This window comes from Ranitomeya imitator, chromosome 3 (genome assembly GCF_032444005.1).
Source record: "Ranitomeya imitator isolate aRanImi1 chromosome 3, aRanImi1.pri, whole genome shotgun sequence".
Classification (NCBI taxonomy): domain Eukaryota; kingdom Metazoa; phylum Chordata; class Amphibia; order Anura; family Dendrobatidae; genus Ranitomeya; species Ranitomeya imitator.
In genome coordinates this window covers 596,460,049-596,487,236 of record NC_091284.1, presented here as the reverse complement: position 1 = coordinate 596,487,236, position 27,188 = coordinate 596,460,049, and the positions used below count along the sequence as shown (strand labels likewise).

The window sequence follows — 27,188 nt, the reverse complement described above, 5'->3', positions numbered from 1 at the left end:
ATTAGGCCGGCTTCACACTCAGCGTATGAAAATACGGTCCGTATATTACGGCCGTAATACGCTGAAAAGTCCCGAAAATAGTGGTCCGTAGTTCCTCCGTAGGCAGGGTGTTTCAGCGTTTTTTGCGCATGGCATCCTCCGTATGTAATCCGTATGTCATCCGTACTGCGTGTTTTTATCGCAGGCTTGCAAAACCGACATACGGCTATACAAGGGATCCATGTATAAAAAAAAAAAAAACATATATACTGTCTATATATATATATATATATATATATATATATATATATATATAAACCATAAAAATTGGAACAGCACAATGCTCACCGGTGGGTGCCTGACCTCCTGGGCAAGATGGTCCACTCATCTGCCCACATGTATACAAAAATAAGCAAATGAAGGCAGCACTCCAACTCCTCTTGAAGGTGAAAAAATGTGACTTTATTGAACCCACATCTCTGTGCGACGTTTCGGCTCACACTGAGCCTTTCTCAAGCCTTGAGAAAGGCTCAGTGTGAGCCGAAACGTCGCACAGAGATGTGGGTTCAATAAAGTCACATTTTTTCACCTTCAAGAGGAGTTGGAGTGCTGCCTTCATTTGCTTATTTTTGTATATATATATATATATATATATATATATATATGTCAGTAGACACATATATGTATATATATATTAATATTTCATCCAGCGCGATATAGCAGAAAGCTGGTAATTCAATTACCGGCTTTTGCTTTCTCCTTCCTAAACCCGACATGATTTGAGACATGGTTTACATACAGTAAACCATCTCATATCCCCATTTTTTTTGCATATTCCACACTACTAATGTCAGTAGTGTGTCTATGCAAAATGTGGCCGTTCTAGCTAGTAAATTAAGGGGTTAAATGGCGGAAAAAATTGGCGTGGGCTCCCGCGCAATTTTCTCCGCCAGAGTAGTAAAGCCAGTGACTGAGGGCAGATATTAATAGCCTGGAGAGGGTCCATGGTTATTGGCCCCCCCTGGCTAAAAACATCTGCCCCCAGCCACCCCAGCAAAGGCACATCTGGAAGATGCGCCTATTCTGGCACTTGGCCACTCTCTTCCCATTCCCGTGTAGCGGTGGGATGTGGGGTAATGAAGGGTTAATGCCACCTTGCTATTGTAAGGTGACATTAAGCCAGATTAATAATGGAGAGGCGTCAATTATGACACCTATCCATTATTAATCCAATACTAGTAAAGGGTTAAAAAAATACACAAACTCATTATTAAAAATTATTTTAATGAAATAAAAACAAAGGTTGTTTTAATATTTTATTGAATGCCCAATCCAATCACTGAAGACCCTCGTTCTGTAACAAAAAAAACATAATAAACCAACAATATCCTTACCTTCCGCAGATCTGTAAAGTCCAACGATGTAAATCCATCTGAAGGGGTTAAAATATTTTGCAGCCACGAGCTTTGCTAATGCAACGTTGCTCATGTCTGCAAAATCCTGGAGAATGTAGGTAAAGTAGGTCATTGACCTATATTTACCTGCATTTGCGGTGAGGCGCCCTCTGCTGGCTGTTCCTAGATCGTGGGAACTTTCCTAGAAAGCTCCCTGGCTCGAAAACATAAGAGGGCGCCCTCTGCTGGTTGTCCTCATATGAACTCGAGCCAGGGAGCTTTCTAGGAAAGTTCCCACGATCTAGGAACAGCCAGCAGAGGGCGCCTCACCGCAAATGCAGGTAAATATAAGTCAATGACCTACTTTACCTACATTCTCCGGGGTTTTGGAGACATGAGCAACATTGCATTAGCAAAGCTCGTGGCTGCAAAATATTTTAACCCCTTCAGATGGATTTACATCGTTGGACTTTACAGATCTGCGGAAGGTAAGGATATTGTTGGTTTATTATGTTTTTTTTGTTACAGAATGAGGGTCTTCAGTGATTGGATTGGGCGTTCAATAAAATATTAAAACAACCTTTGTTTTTATTTCATTAAAATAATTTTTAATAATGTGTTTGTGTATTTTTTTAACCCTTTACTAGTATTGGATTAATAATGGATAGGTGTCATAATTGACGCCTCTCCATTATTAATCTGGCTTAATGTCACCTTACAATAGCAAGGTGGCATTAACCCTTCATTACCCCATATCCCACCGCTACACGGGAATGGGAAGAGAGTGGCCAAGTGCCAGAATAGGCGCATCTTCCAGATGTGCCTTTTCTGGGGTGGCTGGGGGCAGATGTTTTTAGCCAGGGGGGGCCAATAACCGTGGACCCTCTCCAGGCTATTAATATCTGCCCTCAGTCACTGGCTTTACTACTCTGGCGGAGAAAATTGCGCGGGAGCCCACGCCAATTTTTTCCGCCATTTAACCCCTTAATTTACTAGCTAGAACGGCCAAATTTGGCATAGACACACTACTAACATTAGTAGTGTGGAATATGCAAAAATAATGGGGATATGAGATGGTTTACTGTATGTAATCAGGTCTCATATCATGTTGGGTTTTAGGAAGGAGAAAGCAAAAGCCGGTAATTGAATTACCAGCTATAAAGCTGTCTAGCGCTGGAAGAAATATTAATATATATATATATATATATATATATGTGTCTCACTGACATATATATATACCTATTCTATGTGTACACATTTATTCTACCTATTCTACTGGAAGCTGTCAGTGTGATTTTACTGTACACCGCACTGAATTGCCGGCTTTTCTCGCTAACACCGCTGCGTATTTCTCGCAAGTCACACTGCTGGTCCGTGTGTGATCCGTATTTTTGGGGCTTCCATAGACTTTCATTGACGTTTTATTTGCGCAATACGGTGACAAACGCAGCATGCTGCGATTTTCTACGGCCGTAGAAAGCCGTATAATACTGATCAGTAAAATACGGCAGATAGGAGCAGGGGCATAGAGAATAATTGTGCCATATGTTTTGCGAGTTTTACGGACGTAGTTTCTGCGCTCCTACGTCCGTAAAACTCGCAAGTGTGAAGCCGGCCTTAGTCTATTGAATCAAGGGCATAGTGTAATATCTCCCAGGTGCATTCCCCAACAATGAGATATAAAATGGACTATTCCTCTTCTTTTGGGATATGATGTAGGATATATCCTCTATTGATAATATCTCTTCTTAGGATCTTATATACATTTATTTTCTTATATACCAGTGTCCTTTTATACATTAGTAGTATCCGCTATGATACCTGCGCCTGATTATTATCAGGATGAATGGTGGATAGACTGTAAACAAGCACAATGGTCACATATATTTATTTTATTTAGTTATCATTAAAAGTTATATTTTATTAATATTGTTTTTTTCCACCACAGTCAGTGATTTTTGTTTTTTGTGGTGGTATATTATTGGCCCTTAGGGTGCCTTATCAGTAGGGTTGAGCAAAACGGATTGGACAAATTCAAAAGTCGCCGACTTTCGACAAAGTCGGGTTTCGTGAAACCCAACCCGATCCTAGTGTGGGATCGGCCATGAGGTCGGCGATCAGCGCGTCAAATTCGCGTTTCGTATGACGTTTTCAGCACCATTTCTCATCCAATGAAGGAGAACGCAGAGTGTGAGTAGCGTGATGACATAGGTCTCGGTCCCCACCATCTTAGAGAAGGGCATTACAGTGATTGGCTTGCTTTCTGCGGCGTCACAGGGGCTATAAAGGGGCGTGCACGCTGACCTCCATCTTACTTCTGCCGATCTTAGCATAGGGAGAGGTTGCTGCAGCTTCATCAGAAGAAGGGATATAGTTAGGGAGGGAAGATTAACCCCAAAACTGCTTTAGCTGTAGCGATTTCCACTGTCCAACACCACCATTTCTTTGCAGTGACAGTGGAGTTTATATTTTTGTGCATCAGCTCTGTAGCTTATTAGGCTGCCCTATAAGGCTCCCTGATGGCTGCATTGCTGTTTGTACACCGCTGTGCAAACCAACTGCTTTTTTAAAAGCAAAAATCCTGTTGCTCCTTTCTGCACAGTTCTCTTGTTTATTTGTCCACACTTTTGTGTGCAGCAGTCCTTTTTATTGCTGCCATACTTGTCCTGAGAGCATTGTAGGGAGATTGAAATTGTACTACAGCCCTTGTATTTTTTTATATATCTTCCAGCCACATTCTGCCACTTACATTGTATAGTGTAATATACTGGGCCTCAGTTTTGTTGAAGTCTCCCCCCAAAAAAAGGGAGATTAAAATTGGCACTCATGGCTTCATAGCTCAGAGGTTAGAGCACTGGTCTCGTAAACCAGGGGTCGTGAGTTCGACTCTCACTGAAGCCTTACAAACTCTTTGAAGACTCGCTACACTCATCAGGAGGGCGTTAAACTAGAAGAAGAGGGGACGGGAAGAAAAACATTAGACTTGAACAAAGAAGATCCAGGAAAACATACTCAGAAGGGAGGTAAGAACATTTCTAAAACAATCCACAGCGAGGATATTGGAACAAAACAAAATCCTCTAAACTGCATGCTCGCAAACGCCAGAAGTCTGACAAACAAGATGGAAGAACTAGAAGCAGAAATATCTACAGGTAACTTTGACATAGTGGGAATAACCGAGACATGGTTAGATGAAAGCTATGACTGGGCAGTTAACTTACAGGGTTACAGTCTGTTTAGAAAGGATCGTAAAAATCGGAGAGGAGGAAAAGTCTTGTCTAAAGTCCACTTTAAGGGAGGATATTAGCGAAGGAAATATTAGCGAAGGATATTAGCGAAGGAAATGAGGATGTCGAGTCCATATGGGTCGAAATTCATGGAGGGAAAAATGGTAACAAAATTCTCATTGGGGTCTGTTACAAACCCCCAAATATAACAGAAACCATGGAAAGTCTACTTCTAAAGCAGATAGATGAAGCTGCAACCCATAACGAGGTCCTGGTTATGGGGGACTTTAACTACCCGGATATTAACTGGGAAACAGAAACCTGTGAAGCCCATAAAGGCAACAGGTTTCTGCTAATAACCAAGAAAAATTATCTTTCACAATTGGTGCAGAATCCAACCAGAGGAGCAGCACTTTTAGACCTAACTATCTAATAGACCTGACAGAATATCAAATCTGCAGGTGGTTGGGCATCTAGGAAATAGCGACCACAATATTGTACAGTTTCACCTGTCTTTCACTATGGGGACTTGTCAGGGAGTCACAAAAACACTGAACTTTAGGAAGGCAAAGTTTGACCAGCTTAGAGATGCCCTTAATCTGGTAGACTGGGACAATATCCTCAGAAATAAGAATACAGATAATAAATGGGAAATGTTTAAGAACATCCTAAATAGGCAGTGTAAGCGGTTTATACCTTGTGGGAATAAAAGGACTAGAAATAGGAAAAACCCAATGTGGCTAAACAAAGAAGTAAGACAGGCAATTAACAGTAAAAAGAAAGCATTTGCACTACTAAAGCAGGATGGCACCATTGAAGCGCTAAAAAACTATAGGGAGAAAAATACTTTATCTAAAAAACTAATTAAAGCTGCCAAAAAGGAAACAGAGAAGCACATTGCTAAGGAGAGTAAAACTAATCCCAAACTGTTCTTCAACTATATCAATAGTAAAAGAATAAAAACTGAAAATGTAAGCCCCTTAAAAAATAGTGAGGAAAGAATGGTTCTAGATGACGAGGAAAAAGCTAAAATATTTAACACCTTCTTCTCCACGGTATTCACGGTGGAAAATGAAATGCTAGGTGAAATCCCAAGAAACAATGAAAACCCTATATTAAGGGTCACCAATCTAACCCAAGAAGAGGTGCGAAACCAGCTAAATCAGATTAAAATAGATAAATCTCCGGGTCCGGATGGCATACACCCACGAGTACTAAGAGAACTAAGTAATATAATAGATAAACCATTATTTCTTATTTTTAGGGACTCTATAGCGACAGGGTCTGTTCCGCAGGACTGGCGCATAGCAAATGTGGTGCCAATATTCAAAAAGGGCTCTAAAAGTGAACCTGGAAATTATAGGCCAGTAAGTCTAACCTCTATTGTTGGTAAAATATTTGAAGGGTTTCTGAGGGATGTTATTCTGGATTATCTCAATGAGAATAACTGCTTAACTTCATATCAGCATGGGTTTATGAGAAATCGCTCCTGTCAAACCAATCTAATCAGTTTTTATGAAGAGGTAAGCTATAGGCTGGACCACGGTGAGTCACTGGACGTGGTATATCTCGATTTTTCCAAAGCGTTTGATACCGTGCCGCACAAGAGGTTGGTACACAAAATGAGAATGCTTGGTCTGGGGGAAAATGTGTGTAAATGGGTTAGTAACTGGCTTAGTGATAGAAAGCAGAGGGTGGTTATAAATGGTATAGTCTCTAACTGGGTCGCTGTGACCAGTGGGGTACCGCAGGGGTCGGTATTGGGACCTGTTCTCTTCAACATATTCATTAATGATCTGGTAGAAGGTTTACACAGTAAAATATCGATATTTGCAGATGATACAAAACTATGTAAAGCAGTTAATACAAGAGAAGATAGTATTCTGCTACAGATGGATCTGGATAAGTTGGAAACTTGGGCTGAAAGGTGGCAGATGAGGTTTAACAATGCTAAATGTAAGGTTATACACATGGGAAGAAGGAATCAATATCACCATTACACACTGAACGGGAAACCACTGGGTAAATCTGACAGGGAGAAGGACTTGGGGATCCTTGTTAATGATAAACTTACCTGGAGCAGCCAGTGCCAGGCAGCAGCTGCCAAGGCAAACAGGATCATGGGGTGCATTAAAAGAGGTCTGGATACACATGATGAGAGCATTATACTGCCTCTGTACAAATCCCTAGTTAGACCGCACATGGAGTACTGTGTCCAGTTTTGGGCACCGGTGCTCAGGAAGGATATAATGGAACTAGAGAGAGTACAAAGGAGGGCAACAAAATTAATAAAGGGGATGGGAGAACTACAATACCCAGATAGATTAGCGAAATTAGGATTATTTAGTCTAGAAAAAAGACGACTGAGGGGCGATCTAATAACCATGTATAAGTATATAAGGGGACAATACAAATATCTTGCTGAGGATCTGTTTATACCAAGGAAGGTGACGGGCACAAGGGGGCATTCTTTGCGTCTGGAGGAGAGAAGGTTTTTCCACCAACATAGAAGAGGATTCTTTACTGTTAGGGCAGTGATAATCTGGAATTGCTTGCCTGAGGAGATGGTGATGGCGAACTCAGTCGAGAGGTTCAAGAGAGGCCTGGATGTCTTCCTGGAGCAGAACAATATTGTATCATACAATTATTAGGTTCTGTAGAAGGACGTAGATCTGGGGATTTATTATGATGGAATATAGGCTGAACTGGATGGACAAATGTCTTTTTTCGGCCTTACTAACTATGTTACTATGTTACTAAGTGGATCTACGTCAGTTCTGTTAGTTTGTCGTATATCAGCCAGCCACGTTCTGCCACTTACATTGTGTAGTGTAATACACTGGGCCTGAGTTTTGTTGAAGTCTCCCCCCAAAAAAGGGAGATTTATATTAATAATAATAATAATAATTTTTATTTATATAGCGCCAACATATTCCGCAGCGCTTTACAAATTATAGAGGGGACTTGTACTGACAATAGACATTACAGCATAACAGAAATGCAGTTCAAAACAGATACCAGGAGGAGTGAGGGCCCTGCTCGCAAGCTTACAAACTATGAGAAAAGGGGAGACACGAGAGGTGGATGGTAACAATTGCTTTAGTTATTCGGACCAGCTATAGTGTAAGGCTCAGGTGTTCATGTAAAGCTGCATGAACCAGTATGTAGCAGTACAGACACAGAGGGCTAATACTGCATAAAGTGTATGAGAACATGATGCGAGGAACCTTTTTTTTTTTTTTTTTTTAATTATAAATAGGCCACACAGGGATCGTTAAGTTAATGCATTGAGGCGGTAGGCCAGTCTGAACAAATGAGTTTTTAGGGTACGCTTAAAACTGTGGGGATTGGGGATTAATCGTATTAACCTAGGTAGTGCATTCCAAAGAATCGGCGCAGCACGTGTAAAGTCTTGGAGACGGGAGTGGGAGGTTCTGATTATTGAGGATGCTAACCTGAGGTCATTAGCGGAGCGGAGGGCACGGGTAGGGTGGTAGACTGAAACCAGGGAGGAGATGTAGGGTGGTGCTGAGCCATGGAGTGCTTTGTGGATGAGGGTAGTAGTTTTGTACTGGATTCTGGAGTGGATGGGTAACCAGTGTAATGACTCGCACAGGGTAGAGGCATCGGTGTAACGGTTGGTGAGGAATATGATCCTGGCTGCAGCATTCAGGACAGATTGGAGCGGGGAGAGTTTTGCAAGAGGGAGGCCGATTAGTAGAGAGTTACAATAATCCAGACGAGAATGAATAAGTGAAACAGTCAGAGTTTTTGCAGAGTCGAAAGTAAGAAAAGGGCGAATTCTAGAAATGTTTTTGAGATGCAGGTAAGAGGAGCGAGCCAGTGATCGGATGTGGGGGGTGAATGAAAGGTCAGAATCAAGGATGACCCCAAGGCAGCGGGCATGTTGCTTTGGAGTAATGGTGGAACCGCACACGGAGATGGCAATGTCAGGCAAAGGTAGGATAGTAGAGGGAGAGAACACGAGGAGTTCAGTTTTTGACAGGTTTAGTTTCAGATAGAGGGAGGACATGATGTTAGAGACAGCGGTAAGACAATCACTGGTGTTTTCTAAAAAGGTCGGTGTGATATCAGGAGCAGAAGTGTATAATTGGGTGTCGTCAGCATAGAGATGGTACTGGAAACCAAATCTACTGATTGTTTGTCCAATAGGGGCAGTATACAACGAGAAGAGTAGGGGGCCTAGGACTGATCCTTGAGGAACCCCAACAGTAAGGGGAAGGTGAGAGGAGGAGGAACCAGCAAAACATACAGTGAAGGATCGGTCAGAGAGATAGGAGGAGAACCAGGAGAGAACGGTGTCCTTGAGGCCGATGGAGCGGAGCATAGTGAGGAGGAGCTGATGATCCACAGTGTCGAATGCTGAAGAGAGATCCAAGAGAATTAGCATGGAGTAGTGACCATTAGATTTAGCTGTTAGTAGGTCATTAGAGACTTTAGTGAGGGCAGTTTCAGTAGAGTGTAAAGAGCGGAAGCCAGATTGAAGAGGGTCGAGAAGAGAGTTATCTGAGAGATAGCGGGTAAGACGGGAGTGGACCAGGCGTTCGAGGAGTTTAGAGATGAAGGAAAGATTAGAGACAGGTCTATAATTAGCGGCACAGTTTTGATCGAGGGATGGTTTTTTAAGTAATGGATGTATGATGGCATGCTTAAATGAGGAGGGAAAAATACCGGAAGTGAGGGAAAGGTTGAATATTTTTGTTAGGTGAGAGGTGACAGCCGGGGAAAGGGACTGGAGGAGATGTGACGGAATGGGGTCACTGGTGCAAGTGGTCGGGCGAGAAGATGCAAGGAGCCTGCTTACTTCTTCTTCTGTAACTGCTTCAAAGTCAGAGAGTGAACTAGATGCAGTGGGGGAGGGAGGACAGTGCATGGTATGAAGGGATTGGGAGATAATTTCCTGTCAAATGTGGTCAATTTTTTCTTTGAAGTAATTGGCCAGATCGTCAGCACGGAGATCCGTGGTTGGGGCCTGCTCTCTTGGGTTGAGTAGGGACTGGAACGTGTCAAAGAGACGTTTAGGGTTATTGGACAGGGAGGTGATGAGGGTGTTGAATTAGGTTTGTTTGGAGAGGTGAAGGGCATTAAGTGGCATTAAGTGGATCTACGTCACAGTTCTGTTAGTTTGTCGTACATCTTCCAGCCACGTTCTGCCACTTACATTGTGTAGTGTAATAAACTGGGCCTGAGTTTTGGTGCAGTCTCCCCCCCAAAAAAGGGAGATTTAAATTGGCACTAAGTGGATCTACGTCACAGTTCTGTTAGTTTGTGGTACATCTTCCAGCCACGTTCTGCCACTTACATTGTGTAGTGTAATACACTGGGCCTGAGTTTTGTTGCAGTCTCCCCCCAAAAAATGGGAGATTTAAATTGGCACTAAGTGGATCTACGTCTCAGTTGTGTTAGTTTGTCGTACATCTTCCAGCCACGTTCTGCCACTTACATTGTGTAGTGTAATACACTGGGCCTGAGTTTTGTTGCAGTCTCCCCCCAAAAAAGGGAGATTTAAATTGGCACTAAGTGGATCTATGTCACAGTTCTGTTAGTTTGTCGTACATCTTCCAGCCACGTTCTGCCACTTACATTGTGTAGTGTAATAAACTGGGCCTGAGTTTTGGTGCAGTCTCCCCCCAAAAAAAGGGAGATTTAAATTGGCACTAAGTGGATCTACGTCACAGTTCTGTTAGTTTGTGGTACATCTTCCAGCCACGTTCTGCCACTTACATTGTGTAGTGTAATACACTGGGCCTGAGTTTTGTTGCAGTCTCCCCCCAAAAAATGGGAGATTTAAATTGGCACTAAGTGGATCTACGTCTCAATTGTGTTAGTTTGTCGTACATCTTCCAGCCACGTTCTGCCACTTACATTGTGTAGTGTAATACACTGGGCCTGAGTTTTGTTGCAGTCTCCCCCCAAAAAAGGGAGATTTAAATTGGCACTAAGTGGACCTATGTCACAGTTCTGTTAGTTTGTCGTACATCTTCCAGCCATGTTCTGCCACTTACATTGTGTAGTGTAATATACTACGCCTGAGTTTTGTTGCAGTCTCCCCCCAAAAAAACAAAGGGAGATTTAAATTCTCCACAAGTTTATATACACCTTCTACCTTGTTTCACAGTACAATATAATGGTTGTTTTTTTATTTGATTTTTCCAAAAATGAGGAAGTCTGCGGTTGAGGCCGTGGGCGGTTGTTGCCAGCTGATATTGACGGGGGTGGTGGTGGTGGTGGAGCATCTGGTCGTAGTGGGAAAAGCAAAATAGCACCAAAGGCTCGAGGTGTTGAGCCAGTATCATCGTCTGGCTACACAAGGCCTGGAAGGCTCCCTTATCTGGGAGTAGGAAAACAGGTTTTAAAGCCGGAGCAGCAGGAAAAAGTTTTGGCTTTCCTTGCTGACTCAGCCTCTAGCTCTTTCGCCTCCTCTTCAGAAGGTTCGAAATCTAAGAGCAGTGTGTCGTCAGTGGGTGCTCCCGGTCAGGAACAAGTCATTTCCTTGTGTCCTTTACCCAAACCAAAAGTGAAGGATACGGCAGGCGAAACTAAAGTTTACTCCATGGGGCTCTTTACACATACCGTGCATGGGTTAGAGAGGGAAATAGTTAAAAGCCCATTACAAGATGAATCGGACATGGAGTGCACAGATGCATAGCCACAGCTAGATTATTACGCTGTTCCATTGACTCAGATCACTACTACAGTGTACTGAGCCAGAATGTGACCCTGATGAGACTATGGTGCCCCGTCACGAACGCTATAGCACCTTACATGGTGACACAGAGTTTTTAACATGGGTACAGCATTTGCCCTTCTCCAATCTGTTGGGACTTCTCACGTTCTCCACAATTTTCAAATATTCTTGCTTTTGGTTCAGCAATTTCCTCTGCTATCTCTTTCAGTACCATGCAATTCATCTGGACTAGAAGATTGAAATTCAGTTAAATTAGCTAAATGTTCCCTCACCATATCTCTGGATATAAATAGTGTGGATTATTTTATTCATTAGATAGCACAGTGAAGGTCATTTGATGATACATTTGCTTTCTTATGGAACACAGATGCAAAATAGGAATTTAAAAGTGTAGACTTCTCAACATCATGTAAACATCCCATAGCATCTTTCACTTTTCTTTTGCTTTTGACATACCCCAAAATTCATTTTTTATTGCTTTTGGTATTCATTGTAAGCCTCACTTCATTACTGCCTTTAGCTCTTCTAATGCTTAACCTGCATACCCTGCAGATAGCATTATATTCTTATTTAGACATGTGGTCCTCTTTCCATTTGATATACATTTCTTTTTTCCTATTTAACAATTGTTTAAGTTCTGTGTTCATCCATCTTGGTCTCTTTAAATGCTTCCAGTTATTACTTCTTTTTGGGATTGTTACAGATTGTACAGAGAGAATTTCATTGAGCTAAATCTCCTATCCTTCTTGGACATTTCTGTCCTTAAGGACATCCAACCATTGTACCTGTCCTACCCTTTCTCAGTAGTTCATTAAAATCTGCCTTTCTTAAGGGTACCGTCACACAGTGCAATTTTGATCGCTACGACGGCACGATTTGTGACGTTACATCGTCGCTTAATTATCGCTCCACTGCGGTCACACTTCACGATGTACGGCGCTGGAGCGATAATTTCATGACGTATTTGCGATGTAGAAGTCGTATGGGACAGTCGTACGGTCGTGTCACACAAGACGATTCAGAGCAAATTTTGCATAATCTGTGCGTGACGTTGTTCACTAGGGGGCGTGTCGAGCTGCTAGCTATGTGCTGATAGGCCACAGGTTCTGTGCACACAATTGGTTGGAAAATTTGTCACCTGAGCGCTATTGTTTCCAAGCCACCTCACCGGTTTCAAAAATTTCCTTTCTTCACTTTGTACTTGGACACTTGTTGGACTAGGACATCGGATTCAGTATTTCACAGAATATTCCACGCTTTGCACCGCAGCTTCGAGGTATGTTACACCGCTTGGGCATAGTGGATGGAACGATGTACTGTCGTCATGAGCGCTTCGTTCCGTCGCTGAAGCGATGCAGATGGTACACTGTTGTGACTGGTTGTGACTGGTGGGCTAGAGCGTGGTAGATGGAACGCTGTTTGGTCGGCATGACCGCTTCGTTCCGCCGCTGAAGCGATGCGGATGGTACGCTGTTGTGACTGGTTGTGACTGGTTGTGTCTGGTGAGCTACAGCGTGGCAGATGGTACAATGTATGGTCACCATGAGCGCTTTGTGTGGCTGCTGTATGGAAGCGGGCGGTACACTGTTCTGGGTTATGGTGGCCTATGGCGTGGCAGATGAAACAAGCGATGCGGATGTTACGCTGTTGTGACTGGTTGTGACTGGTTGTGACTGGTGGGCTAGAGCGTGGTAGATGGAACGCTGTTTGGTCGGCATGACCGCTTCGTTCCGCCGCTGAAGCGATGCGGATGGTACGCTGTTGTGACTGGTTGTGACTGGTTGTGACTGGTGGGCTAGAGCGTGGTAGATGGAACGCTGTTTGGTCGGCATGACCGCTTCGTTCCGCCGCTGAAGCGATGCGGATGGTACGCTGTTGTGACTGGTTGTGACTGGTTGTGTCTGGTGAGCTACAGCGTGGCAGATGGTACAATGTATGGTCACCATGAGCGATTTGTGTGGCTGCTGTAGTGAAGCAGGCGGTACACTGTTTTGCGTTATGGTGGCCTATGGCGTGGCAGATGGAACAATGGATGGTAGGCATGAGCTCTTTGTGTGGCTGTTGTTGTTAAGCGTTTGGCACACTGGCAAAAGTATTGTTTAAAGGACTCTTTGTCAACCGTGTAATTTTTTTTTTTTTTATAATTATTTTTCAGATGTCAAATCGTGTGGAATTCATCAGGGAATTCATCGAAATATACCAGTCTTTTCCCTGCCTCTGGAAAATCAAATCTCCAGAGTATTGTAACAGGGAAAAGAGGCAGGAGGGTTATTTAAAGCTCATTGAGCTTTACAATCGTCATGCACCAGAAGAGCAAGCAAACGAAGCGGTTATTAAAAAGAAAATTCAGGTGCTCCGCACGGTGTGGAGGAAGGAGCTTAACAAGGTTCTTCACACTACAAAGTCCGGGGCTTCCACCGAAGATGTTTATGTGCCAAAGCTTTGGTATTTTGAACATCTGAATTTTCTGAGGGACCAAGAGGTGCCACGGACTTCCACGTGTTTTCGCTTGTTGGCACCTGTGGAACAAATTGTTTCGGAGAACCACGCCGAGCAGGAGTCACAAGGGCAACAAGTAAGTAGCTCTTTGGACGAAAGTTCACCAATGTGTCCTATAATTACATAATTTTTCTCTGCATTTTATGTTTTATACTTCTGATTATCACATCAGTTTGAAGTTATTACAAGAACATGTCCACATAAGTAACCCTGTCGCAGTAAAGTATTATATGGGGAACATAATATGTATGAAATGGCGATATTTCTAAACCATACCATCTAAGCAATATAGAAAATAGTATCGCTTCAAGCTGCCGATGTACTCTTGTTGAGACTATTTAGACTATAAAATATTCATCAGGTTCCCCTAGCAGTCAGAACAGTGTAGTTAAAAGTATTAAATAAATGGGAAGGTTAAAGAATATTACTAAGCTTAAAATATATTACAACCTTTTTTTACCTACTACGAATATATAGTTTGGATGCGGTTATGGTGGTCAAACTTTTTGTTGCCAGGTTCGTAACTTGTTTTTTTTTTTTTTCCCCCAGGATGACAGTGCGCAGGAGAGTACACTGGACTGTTCACAGGACTGCACGACAACAGATTTAGTGGAGGCGGCACCTGCCAGGACCCAATCGAGGCAAGGTCCAAGGAAACGGAAAGCCACCTCAGACGTTTCACATGAACTGTTGAGCCTTGCAAAAAAGGTGTTAACAAACAATGTTAGCCCTGCGTTGCAGGGCTTTGGACACTATGTTGTTGACAAACTGGCCAAAATGGACGACAGCCAAAGAACACTAGCGGAGCGTCTAATATTGGAAGCAGTAAACAAGGGTACAGATGGCGATTTGGACAAGCACACTCGTTTGGTCTATTCCCGGCCAATGCAGCGGACAGAGCCCTCATATTACAATGGTTGGTCACAGTGTCAGACACCAATGCGACACAATGTTCCCGTTTCCCACTTCGGCCAGCCACCCCCTAACCACTCCTACACGCCAATACCTTCACATATGGCTTCGCCCGTCAGGCACCAAAGTTATCAGCCGGAAGAATCGTCGTATCACAATTTGTGATTTCCTAACTTCTTTTACATTACTTTTTATTTTATTGTCTTGTTAAAATAATGTTTCAAATAAAAGCTTTTATTAGAAATTCTATCACGACTGTTTGATTGGTGTGTCTCGATCACAGCACTGTATGAGGGCACAAATTAACGTAACAAATTCATGTACAGTTAACTAATACAAAAAAAATGGAATCATAGTTTAACTAAATATTTTTAATGTAACAACCAAAAATGTATTATTGGCCCGCCTCCAACTGCTGGCACATGTCCCGAAGCTTCTGCAGCTCCTCCATTGCCACATTGTGCTGCTCCTGAATCCGCGCCATAGTGTGGATAAGCCTTTCTATGCCGGCTTCAAGATCCTCCTTGTTCACACTGACGACAGCTGTGGGTCAAAAAACATAACATTAATAACACTGTAGTCTCCCGATGTGTCTTTGCTTCTGTGAAGGAAAAAAGAAAAAAAAACAGTCAGCATATAAGGCAATACTGACTTGGGGGGGGGGGGGTGTTTGGGTTGGGGGTGAAAGAGTGGGCCTGCCACAAAATCAAAATAACTTTATTGTGGGAACCTACTAGGATGTTGAGGCACGGAGGGCACTTCGGGATCAGAGTCCATGTTGAATGCCTCGTGCTGTCGGCGGCGGCGCTGTCTCTTTGCCTCTGTGAAGGGAAAAAAAAAAAAAAGGTCTGTTAGCATATATGGCAACACTGGCTGCCGGGGGAGGGGGGGGGAAGAGGGGACCTGCAACTGAATCCAAATCACATAATTGTGGGAACCTACTAGGATCTGGAGGAGTTGACCCGGAGGGCACAGATCCAGAAGAGGCTGTGCGGGATGCCTCGTGGCGGCGGTGGTGCTGTGTCTTTGCCTCTGTGAAGGAAAAAAAATAAATACATTTTAAAAAAAAGGTCTGTTAGCATATATGGCAACACTGGCTGCCGGGGGGGGGGGGGGGGGGAAGAGGGGACCTGCAACTGAATCCAAATCACATAATTGTGGGAACCTACTAGGATCTGGAGGAGTTGACCCGGAGGGCACAGATCCAGAAGAGGCTGTGCGGGATGCCTCGTGGCGGCGGTGGTGCTGTGTCTTTGCCTCTGTGAAGGAAAAAAAATAAATACATTTTAAAAAAAAGGTCTGTTAGCATATATGGCAACACTGGCTGCCGGGGGAGGGGGGGGAAGAGGGGACCTGCCACTGAATCCAAATCACATAATTGTGGGAACCTACTAGGATCTGGAGGAGTTGACCCGGAGGGCACAGATCCAGAAGAGGCTGTGCGGGATGCCTCGTGGCGGCGGTGGTGCTGTGTCTTTGCCTCTGTGAAGGAAAAAAAATAAATACATTTTAAAAAAAAGGTCTGTTAGCATATATGGCAACACTGGCTGCCGGGGGAGGGGGGGGGGGGAAGAGGGGACCTGCAACTGAATCCAAATCACATAATTGTGGGAACCTACTAGGATCTGGAGGAGTTGACCCGGTGGGCACAGATCCAGAAGAGGCTGTGCGGGATGCCTCGTGGCGGCGGTGGTGCTGTGTCTTTGCCTCTGTGAAGGAAAAAAAAAAATAAATAAAAAAAAAAAGGTCTGTTAGCATATATGGCAACACTGGCTGCCGGGGGAGGGGGAGGGAAGAGGGGACCTGCAACTGAATCCAAATCACATAATTGTGGGAACCTACTAGGATCTGGAGGAGTTGACCCGGAGGGCACAGATCCAGAAGAGGCTGTGCGGGATGCCTCGTGGCGGTGGTGGTGCTGTGTCTTTGCCTCTGTGAAGGAAAAAAAAAAAAATTTTTTAAAAAAAGGTCTGTTAGCATATATGGCAACACTGGCTGCCGGGGGAGGGGGGGGGAAGAGGGGACCTGCAACTGAATCCAAATCACATAATTGTGGGAACCTACTAGGATCTGGAGGAGTTGACCCGGAGGGCACAGATCCAGAAGAGGCTGTGCGGGATGCCTCGTGGCGGCGGTGGTGCTGTGTCTTTGCCTCTGTGAAGAAAAAAAAAAAAAAAAATTAAAAAAAAAGGTCTGTTAGCATATACGGCAACACTGGCTGCCGGGGGAGGGGGGGGGGAAGAGGGGACCTGCAACTGAATCCAAATCACATAATTGTGGGAACCTACTAGGATCTGGAGGAGTTGACCCGGAGGGCACAGATCCAGAAGAGGCTGTGCGGGATGCCTCGTGGCGGCGGCGGTGCTGTCTCTTTGCCTCTGTGAAGGAAAAAAAAAAGGTAGGTCTGCAGTTAGTTGTGCCACATAGTACTTTTCACCGTTCATACTGTCCCATAGCTGTGGCACATAGTGGCTCTGCAACGTTCAAACTGTCCCATAGCTGTGCCGCATAGTGGCTCTGCAACGTTCAAGCTGTGGCACATAGTGGCTCTGCAACGTTCAAACTGTCCCATAGCTGTGCCGCATAGTGGCTCTGCAACGTTCATACTGCCCCATAGCTGTGGCACATAGTGGTTCTGCAACGTTCAAACTGTCCCATAGCTGTGCCACATAGTGGCTCTGCAACGTTCAAGCTGTGGCACATAGTGGCTCTGCAACGTTCAAACTGTCCCATAGCTGTGCCACATAGTGGCTCTGCAACGTTCAAGCTGTGGCACATAGTGGCTCTGCAACGTTCATACTGCCCCATAGCTGTGGCACATAGTGGCTCTGCAACGTTCAAACTGTCCCATAGCTGTGCCACATAGTGGCTCTGCAACGTTCAAACTGCCCCATAGCTGTGCCACATACTTTTGGGTACCTGCGTACTGACCTCTGCGAATCTCCTTGCGAAGCTCCTGCAGGCGCTCTGGGCTTTTGGACTTGAGATCGCCCCATTTTTTCACAATCTGGGCCTTGCTGCGAGTTATCCCAAACCGCTTCCTGAGGCCCTCAGACACCACACGGACAACTTCATCCTTGTGCTGGTTGCGGTGCAGCACCAGCCCAGTTGTCTCGTACTGCATCCGATCCATTGTTCCAATAAGGAACTTGAGCTCTGGGATGCCCATAGGAGGATCACGGCGACTGGCAGCCATTATCAAGATGTCAGGGAACCAAAACAAGCTAGCGCAGGCACGCCGGAACGCTGTAACGTCATCACGCCGTCATAGACCACGAGCGTACATTACGTGACGCTCCGACGTTAAATAACCATCCTTCGAACGGCATTTACTATGTGCGTTCATTCCGTACCGCTCAGCCGTCACAAATGTGACGCTGTCCATAAACGGCAACGCTATTGCGATGCCGATCTGGCGGCAGGACGGCGGAGTACAGCTCCTCCTCTGGGCGTTGCTGTTCAGGGTCATTCCATCTAAAATGGCGGCGAGAATGCGTTCTGCTCCTCTGGGGCAGCCAGAGCTCCTTTTTTTTATTAGACAGATGGATGCCCTGGATTATGAGGGTCTGGAGAGCCGCCCTGCCCACCCACACATCCACAAGCGGGAAGTGCTTGGCCACATAGCCAGAATGATGGAGAGGAGGTTTGGCGTCTGCCGCAGTCAGCTTCAGCTGCGTAAAAAATGGGCTGACCTCCGCTATAAAACGCCACAAATGTTTGCTGAGTTGCGTGCGGAGGCAAGGCGAGGCAAGTACTAGTATGGGGGGATTGGGAGATGCACGCTGTCAGGAGGGGGGGGGTTTGGGAGGGAGGCTTGCGCTCATGGTCGCCAACGTGACCTCAAATGCATTAAAACACATGCCCCGTTTTTGTAAAATTTAGTTATTTTCCAAGCAGAATATGCGTTGTCCGTGAGAAAACTTGTCGGGTTCCCTAATCTCAACCACCATCTTGAAATTATTATGATGTCCATTATTTTTAGTTTCTCAATTTCCCAAAAATATTAACGGAGGAGGTTGGCCTAATGATGAAATAATACGTTTTCCAAAGACAGGAAGACCATTGAACACCAGAGCCCACATACATGTCTGAGTATCGCACCCCTGTAAAGTGTGATCTCTATTTTATGTTTGAGTATATTGTAAGCTTTGATCTGCAGCACTCAACATTTGTGTGTAAACATTGTGATTCTTTACTTTAGGTGTAGAGAGACAGCGGCGGCAAGTGAGACCCACCATTGCCACCAGTACCCCATCTTCACAGTCCGGGACATCAGGTAAGTTCACAATCATTGATTGCATTTTTTTTAACATCACACGGGACATAACAGGGTAGCTGAAATATTTGAAGACATTACAGACGCAATAATGACCCAGCGGCCTACCACGCCTCCACCATCTGTTGCGACCATGCACCCTCGCACCCCTGTGAAGTGTGATATAAATTTTATGTTTCAGTATATTGTTAGCTTTGATCTGCAGCACTCTACATGTGTTTTTAAAGATTGCGTTTGTTAACTTTATGTGTAGAAAGACAGCGGCGGCAACAGGTACCTGCCATTGCCAGCAGCACCACAGCATCCACCACCAGCGGGAGCCCACAGTCCATGACGTCACGTAAGTTAACAATCATAGATTACAGTTTTTCAACTGCATACGGGACATAAGAGGGTAGCGGAAATATTTGAATACATTACAGACGCAGTAATGACCCAGCGGCCTACCACGCCACCACCAGACAGCAAACGGCCTCGCACCCCTACACCACCCTCAACACCTCCCTTCCGACATTCCTCTTCCTCCCCCGGGTCGGCGGCATTCTCCCCAGAACATGACATACGTAAGTGACCAAAACAGCGAGCGCTTCCCAACGGCGTGTTCCATAGTTAACCAGATCTGTTATTATTTCCTTTAAGGTGCTGCAGCAGTGGCCAGATCGCTGGGGTGGGAAATTAGCAGCTCTGGTTCTGGCAATGAGGAACCGGCGTCCCTTCTCAGTAAGTATCAAGATAATACGAGTGGTTTTCTGCTGGATGTCACAATAGACAACTAAAACTGTAAAATTTAATAAAATTTACATCGCCCTGTGGTGCCAGACCAAATAGAAATTTACAACACACAAAATTTGGTCCTGCCCCAGAGGTCGAGATGTATTTTCAGCGGAATCAACGTTGGTTCTCCAACCTCTTCTATCCACAGAACCGCCCACCGTAAGAGAGCTCCTGGCGAGACAATTGCGCCTGGAGCGGACAGCAGCGCTCCTGCAGCAGACAGCAGCGCTCCTCCAGACTCAAGTAGAGCAGCAGGGCGTGACGCTGCGACACCTCTTGGGCCGTGGAAGGAGATAATTTTTTTTGGGGGGGGTTTATGTTATATTTTGTTGTTTAATAATTTAAAACCAAGAAATTGTTACAAAAAAAACCAAAAATCTTCGCATTCTTTCTTTAATGTTTACCAAGCTATAAGGGTTAACAGCACCATTTTATAGGCATCACATTTAAAGTTATTTAGAGAGGTTTATATGACAGCAAAGCAAAAAAAAATATTTTTTTATACGGCGCGATCCTGCCAGGGTACAGCTCCAGAACCATTAAAGTACTGACAGTATTTTTCGCGACAGTCCCTTGCATCGTCTGCCTGTCTGCCAGATCCAAGTGCTTGAAGAGCTGTTAAATTATCAGGTTGTGTATGCCATTCCCCGGGCACAATATCTCCGGTTCTTGCGTCCACTGCATCAATAAACGAAGGAGGAGAATAGGAGCTCGTATCATGACGTCTCAGGAAATTATGGAGCACACAGCATGCCAAAACCACAAAGTCTATAGACGGCAGCTTCAAGTTGATAGCTGTGTGGAACACTCTAAACCGATTTGCCATAATCCCAAAGGCATTTTCAACCACACGACGGGCCCTCGACAACCGGTAATTAAAGATTCTGCGCTCCGGTGTGAGTGTTCTCTGTGCAAATGGCTTCAGCAAATGTGGATGAAGAGGGAAAGCTTCATCAGCGATGAAGACAAAATTTAGGTTTGCTTTTGTGTCTTCATTTAGTGGCAACAGCAGTTCATTGTTCCTCAAGCTTTCCCCAAATGAAGTGTGTTCAAAAACACCACCGTCGGAGACTCGACCATTCATGCCAACATCCACATCGACAAACTCATAGTTCGCATTGACAAGGGCCATGAGGATCACACTGAAATATCCTTTGTAGTTGAAAAAAAAGGATCCAGAGTTGGCTGGTTGCGTGATGCGCACATGCTTTCCATCTAATGCACCACCGCAGTTTGGAAACTGCCACAGCTCATCAAAATCGGAAGCAATCCTCTTCCAGTCATCCGCCGTCTTGGGAAACTGCAAGATGAGAAGGAAACATGTACAAATTAGGTCAAATATATTATGCACATACACTCTCATGTGGACATCCTATAGTGATTGAGGAGCAGTAAGGATTAGTATAACAAAGTCAACAACCCTGAGTATGCAGGCAGCCATTTTATCAGATGGCTTCGGTGACTCAGAGGGGGTGCTAAACAATATATCTAAATTATATAATCAATAAAATTACGTTGGGAGCAGCAAATAAAAGAAGGGTGGCGCAGGGTTGGAGCAGCACATATCAGAATGGAGACGCAAAATGGTAGCAGCACATGTCAAACTGGAGGCGCAGGATCACAGCAGCACATGTCTGAATGGGGGCGCAGGATGGGAGCAGCACATGATAGGATGTAGAACATATACCAATAGAAATGCTCGCCATCAGGGCGTAGAACGGGTTCAATAGCTAGTATAATATATCGACATAACACAGCAGCCAAAAAAAATATAGTAGTACCTCCATATAATGCCTTAAGCTCTGCACAATGGCCTCGCATGTCTCCGGAATCACAACGCTCAGGAAAGGTCTGGAAACAGCGGCGGAAAACTGCAAATCCTGAAGAGACCTTCCTGTTGCCAGGAACCGCAGTGTCACCGCCAACCTTTCCTCCACGGGCACGGCTGCACGCATCGGCGTATCACGCCTTTGTATGAGTGGCGTAACAGCAGACAGTATTATTTTGAAGGATTCCTCGGACATCCGAAGGTAGTTTTGGAAATCATGAGGGTTATTGTCACGTAACTGTCTTATGAGACCCATGTGTGACAATGTGGATCTTTTCTGCAGCCAGCTCCGGGTCCACATGCGACGTTTTCGTTTAGGACGTCTCTCCTCTTGGAGACGTGCTGCCTCAAACACCAGGGCAGCAGCAACAACAGAACTCTCATCGGAAGTGAGCATAGTTCCTAAAAAGAAAACAAACGTACAATAAATACACGTGCTTACAAAACAATGTTCTGACCATTGATCTAATAACTATATATGTTACTACTGGTATTAAATGGGGCAGTCAACCATCTCGATCTGTAAAAGGATTAATTAATTGGGCCACGCTACAGCTGTGTACCTGAGGTTCTCAGGCCTACCCTACTCAAAGGAACAATCGACCACACTCCAGCGTTTATCCCCGTTGAAGCGCAACATATGCTACGCTGTAGCGTTATACATACCTTTTGCGGTAAAAGTCTAGTAGTTAAAAGTCCAGGGAATCCAGCGAATTTAGGAGTTCTGTTTACAGCACGTGCTACAGAGAGAAATGAATAGCGCGCTCGAGAGCTCCGGTTTTATCCGCTGGGAACAATAGTCCTTTGTCGAATGAGCGCACAGTATTGTACAGCCCAATCAGCACATGGGAGGTGGAGAATTCAGCGCTCCTACGTAGCCAGCTCCTCCGCCCTTTACATCGTATACAATATCGTGCACACCTTTGTTACACCATGCGATCATGCCGCCACAGCGGGACACTAGACGACGAAAGAAAGTTTCAAACGATGTGCTACGACGTACGATTCACAGCGGGTCCCTGATCGCAGGAGCGTGTCACACACTGCGATATCGTACCTATATCGCTCGAACGTCACAAATCGTGCCGTCGTAGCGATCAAAATTGCACTGTGTGACGGTACCCTAAGTCTGACCTTAAGGTCTGAGTCCTCGCAGGTCTTGTTATCCAAAATTTGAGGATAGCAGGATTGCTGCCTCCTAAGTTCTAAGCCACCTTTACTTCCTCAACAATTTCCTCCCTGTTGATAAGAATTAGGTCCAAGATGGCAGATCCTCTTCTTCTCTCTTCTACCCTTTGAAAAACAAAGTTGTCTGCGAGAGAAGATAACAATTTTCTGGACTCATTACTTTGGTATGAGAGATTCGCATCAAATATCTGGATAGTTAAAATCTCTCATGATCACTATGTCATACTTTTTGAGACCAAAGACATCTGATGAAAAAAGACAATCCACATCTTCAAACTGTCCAAGTGGCCTATAGTAAACACCTACAATAGTATCCTTTTTGTTCTTCTCTCCTTGCATTTTTATCAAAGTAGTTTCCTCAGATCTAACAGTCTCTGATGCTTGGATCTCTGTGGAGATATACACTTTCCATACAATATACCAACATGCAATGCAACACGTCCTTCCCTCTTGTGAAGCCTGTTTCTTATAAATGAATTGTAGCCTTCAACTTATGTGTTTCAACCATGTGTATATCATCCCATCAAGTTTAAGTGATGCCTATAACATCATATCTCTCTTCAAGTGTTAGCATCTCAAATTACCTTTGTTTGTTTCCCTTGATCTTTGCATTTGTATACACATTTTAGTTTGAAGGTAGCTTCTCTTGCTCCTCAATTTTCATTCAAAGTTCATTCTTCATGCAGGATAATGACCCCAAACATAATTAAACACCCAGAAATGAATGGAAACAAAGTGCTGGAGAGTTCTGAAGTGGCCAGACATAATCTAAAATCCATTGCACACCTGTCAAGAGATCTTAGAAATGATGTTGGGAGAAGTCAACCTTATGAGAGAAATATGAGAGAATTGGATCAGTGTTCAAAAGAAGGGTGATACAAAATTCCAGTTGAGAGATGTAAGAAACTTGCTGAGGGTTATAGAAAGAGATTTATTGCAGATATATATTCCAAAGGGTGTGAAACAAAAAAATTAAGTTTAGGGTGCCAAAAATTTTGTCCTGACCTTTCTTGGCGTTTTTTGTGAAGTGATGTTCTATTTGCATTATTCCACAGTTTTTCATGTTCGAATAAATACAAATAAAATAAACATGTGCATAACAAAACATGTAATTGCAATAATTTTCTGGGTGAAATATTCATTTTTTTGGAACAATTTCAAGGGTTCCAACACTTTTAGCCATAACTGTACTTTATGGAGGACTGTGGGGTGCTATACGGAGTACAATGGGGAGTGCACTACACTATATGGTTGACTATGGGGAGTGCAATAAATTGTAGGAGGACTATGGAGGTGAATTATACTATAATGAGGACTATGTGTTGCATTATGATATAGGGAGGACTATGGGCAGTGCAGTAAACTGTAGAAGGACTACGGGGGGGCATTATACTACAATGAGGACTATGTGGTGCATTAAACTATCTGGAGTACTATGGGTTGTGGATTATACTATATGAAGGAATATAGGGAGGGCATTCTACTAAGTAGATAATTATGGGTAGTGTGTTCAGCTATATGAAGAACTAAGCGGAGAACATTATACTATATGGAGGATTATGAGGAGTGCAATAAATTGTAGAACTGTGGGTTGCGTAATACTAAATGGAGGGCTATGTGAGACTCATTATACTATAAGGAAGGATATATATTGGCCATCATAATATTTGGAAGGCTACATGGGGTCAATTATAATATTCTGGGGGGACCCAATTAGAACTTCTGCTATGGGGGTCCCATGATTTCCATGTATGCCCCTGTACACAGGAGCTCTGTGTATAGTGTCAGTGTACAGGTAATAAATACACTGATTACCATTAACATTATACAGTCCCTGTATATGATACATAGTGTACTAATAATGCAGTGATCACAAGTGATAGTATACACATGAGCTCTGTATATAGCGTAATCACATCAGCGATAACTGCATTACCTGTGCACTATTCATTGGAGAAAATAAGTATTTGATACACTGCCGACTTTGCAAATTTTCCCACTTACAAAAAATAGAGAGGGCTGTCATTTTTATTGTAGGTAAACTTTAACTGTGAGAGGCAGATTGGGCAAATAATTGGCAAATGAGCTTTAATGTAGATCAATATATAGTAATGGACCCAGGACGAAGTAATCGTATTGCTGCATATATGTTAAACGGGAGTATACTCAGGACTATAGCACAAGAGAAGAACTTGGGTATTTTGGTTACAAGTAAGCTGAGCAGTCGTACTCAATGTCAAGCAAACTTTTACTTATTTAAAGAGAGATAAAATCCCGTGGTCCTAATGTATTATTACCCCTTTATAAATCACTGATGAGGCCACATCTAGAATATGGGATCCAGTTTTGGGCTACACATTTTAGAAAGAATATTCAGAAGTTAGAATCAATTTAAAGACTAGCAACCAGATTATTACAAGTGATAGAAGGTCTCTCATATGATGAAAAGTTGGGCATATTTAGCTTAGAACAAAGACAGCTCAGAGGAGATGTCATTCACATGTGCACATATATGTGTGTTCAGTACAAAACACTGGCATATGACTTATTCCTTCCAAAGAGCATACTAAGGACCAGAGGGCACTCATTACAGGCGAAAGAAAGAAAATTATGGCAGCTAAAAAGGAAAGAGTTCTTTACAGTTAAAGCAATCAGCCAGTGGAACGATCTACCTCAAGAGGTAGCAAAGGCAGACACTACAACAGTTTTAAAAAAAAAAGTGCTGGATGATTTCCTTGATACACATAACATTGTGAGTTATTGTTAAATTAGTGACAAAAGTTTGACTTAATGTAACTAGGTCTTTTTTTCAACCTATGTAACTACGAATCTAAAAAAAATTCCAGAAAATCACATTGTACTATTTTTACAATTTGCATGAAAACGTATTTGATAGAATAGAAAAAAACAAAACTTAATATTTGGTATTGAAACCTTTGTTTGCAATAACAGCAGATTTTTTCTGTAGTTCTTGACCAAGTTTTTATACACTGCAGCAGGGATTTTGGCCCTCCTCCAAACAGATCTTCAGATTTTTTCAGATTTCGGGGCTGTGTCAGGACAAAATTGAGCATTAGCTCCCTCCAAAAATTTTCTATTTGGTTCAAATCTGGATACTGGCTAAGCCACTCAAAGACCTTTAACCCTGCTGTTCTGTTCGGTCTGGGGAGACCTATTTTGAACTTTGGTATTTTTTGGGGTGTTCAAGATGCGGTTCTGAAACTTGTGGTTGATTGACTTAAATGAGGATGGGTCGATCGGCCACGGGTTTCAGAGCCGCATCTTGAATATTTTAAAGAATATTGAAGTTCAAAGTCGGTCATTTTTGACCAACAGAACAGCAGGGTTAAATGCTTCGTACGGAACCACTCCATAGTTGCCCTGGCTGTGTATTTCGGGTCATCGTCACTGACCCATCTTCAATGCTCTTATTGGGGGAAGGAGGTTGTTGGCCAAAACCTTGCCATGCATGACCCCATCAATCCTCCCTTCAATACGGTGCAGTCGTCCTGTCTCCTTTCCAGAATAGCACCCTCAAAGTATGACACTTTCCCACCATACTTAACGATTGGGATGGTGTTCTTAGGGTTGTACTCATCCTTCTACTTCCATCAAACACTGTGAGTGGAGGTGATACCAAAATTGTCTATTTTTATCTCATCTAAAAACATGTCCTTCTCCCATGCCTCATCTCGATCATCCAGATGGCCAATGGTGAGCATCAAATGGGCTTGGGCATGTGCTGGCGTGAGTAGTGGGATCTAGCATGCCCAGCAGTAATTTAATCCATGATGGCATACTGTGTCACTACCGGTAATGTATGAGACTGTGGTCCCAGCTCTCTTCAGGTAATTGACCTGTGGCCATTCGTCGCAATCCGTCGCTAATACAAGTCTATGAATAAAAAACGCATCCTGCGAGCACATTAGCAGGATCCATTTGTTAGGGCTAGCGGAACACACCAAATTATAAGAGAGATGGTATAAGGTGCGTTCGCAGCTCGGGATCCACCGTGCAGAGATGGAACCTGCTGCTGAGTAATGACGGACTATATGGCGGTACAATGTGGATACACACACGGGTTAACTTCACCCTGTGTTAAGGAAGCAAACCCTGTTGCGTTACAGGGCTGCGGTACAGCACCAAGAGCGCAAGCAAGGAGTCTCAGAACTCTATCCCAAGACACAGGGCTAGAGTACGTTCAGACCACTTGCACTCGACACCGCAACTGGGGTGTCAAAGTAACAGAAAATATAACTTTAAGCACAAAAGTGTGTGCTGTGTCACTTTGGCGGACGCCACTAGGCACCCAGACTTGGGATAGGAAAGCGCTCTATAAGCGCACGGCGCCACACTGGCGGTCACAGCAATAAACGCTATATCGTGTGTCTTTATGATGACA

General features: G+C 43.9%; 1 long non-coding RNA gene and 1 other non-coding gene across 2 annotated transcripts; one reads left to right on the top strand and one right to left on the bottom strand.

Moving 5' to 3' along the window:
• Positions 1-4,201: 4,201 nt before the first annotated feature.
• Positions 4,202-4,274, top strand: TRNAT-CGU (transfer RNA threonine (anticodon CGU)). The gene has a single exon. It is a non-coding gene; the product is annotated as a tRNA-Thr (tRNA).
• Positions 4,275-15,070: 10,796 nt separating this feature from the next.
• Positions 15,071-15,750, bottom strand: LOC138672224 (uncharacterized). Its single transcript, XR_011319651.1, has 3 exons — positions 15,663-15,750; positions 15,455-15,541; positions 15,071-15,263 (listed from the first exon to the last, which is right to left on the bottom strand). It is a non-coding gene; the product is annotated as an uncharacterized lncRNA (long non-coding RNA).
• Between the last annotated feature and the right edge of the window lie 11,438 nt (positions 15,751-27,188).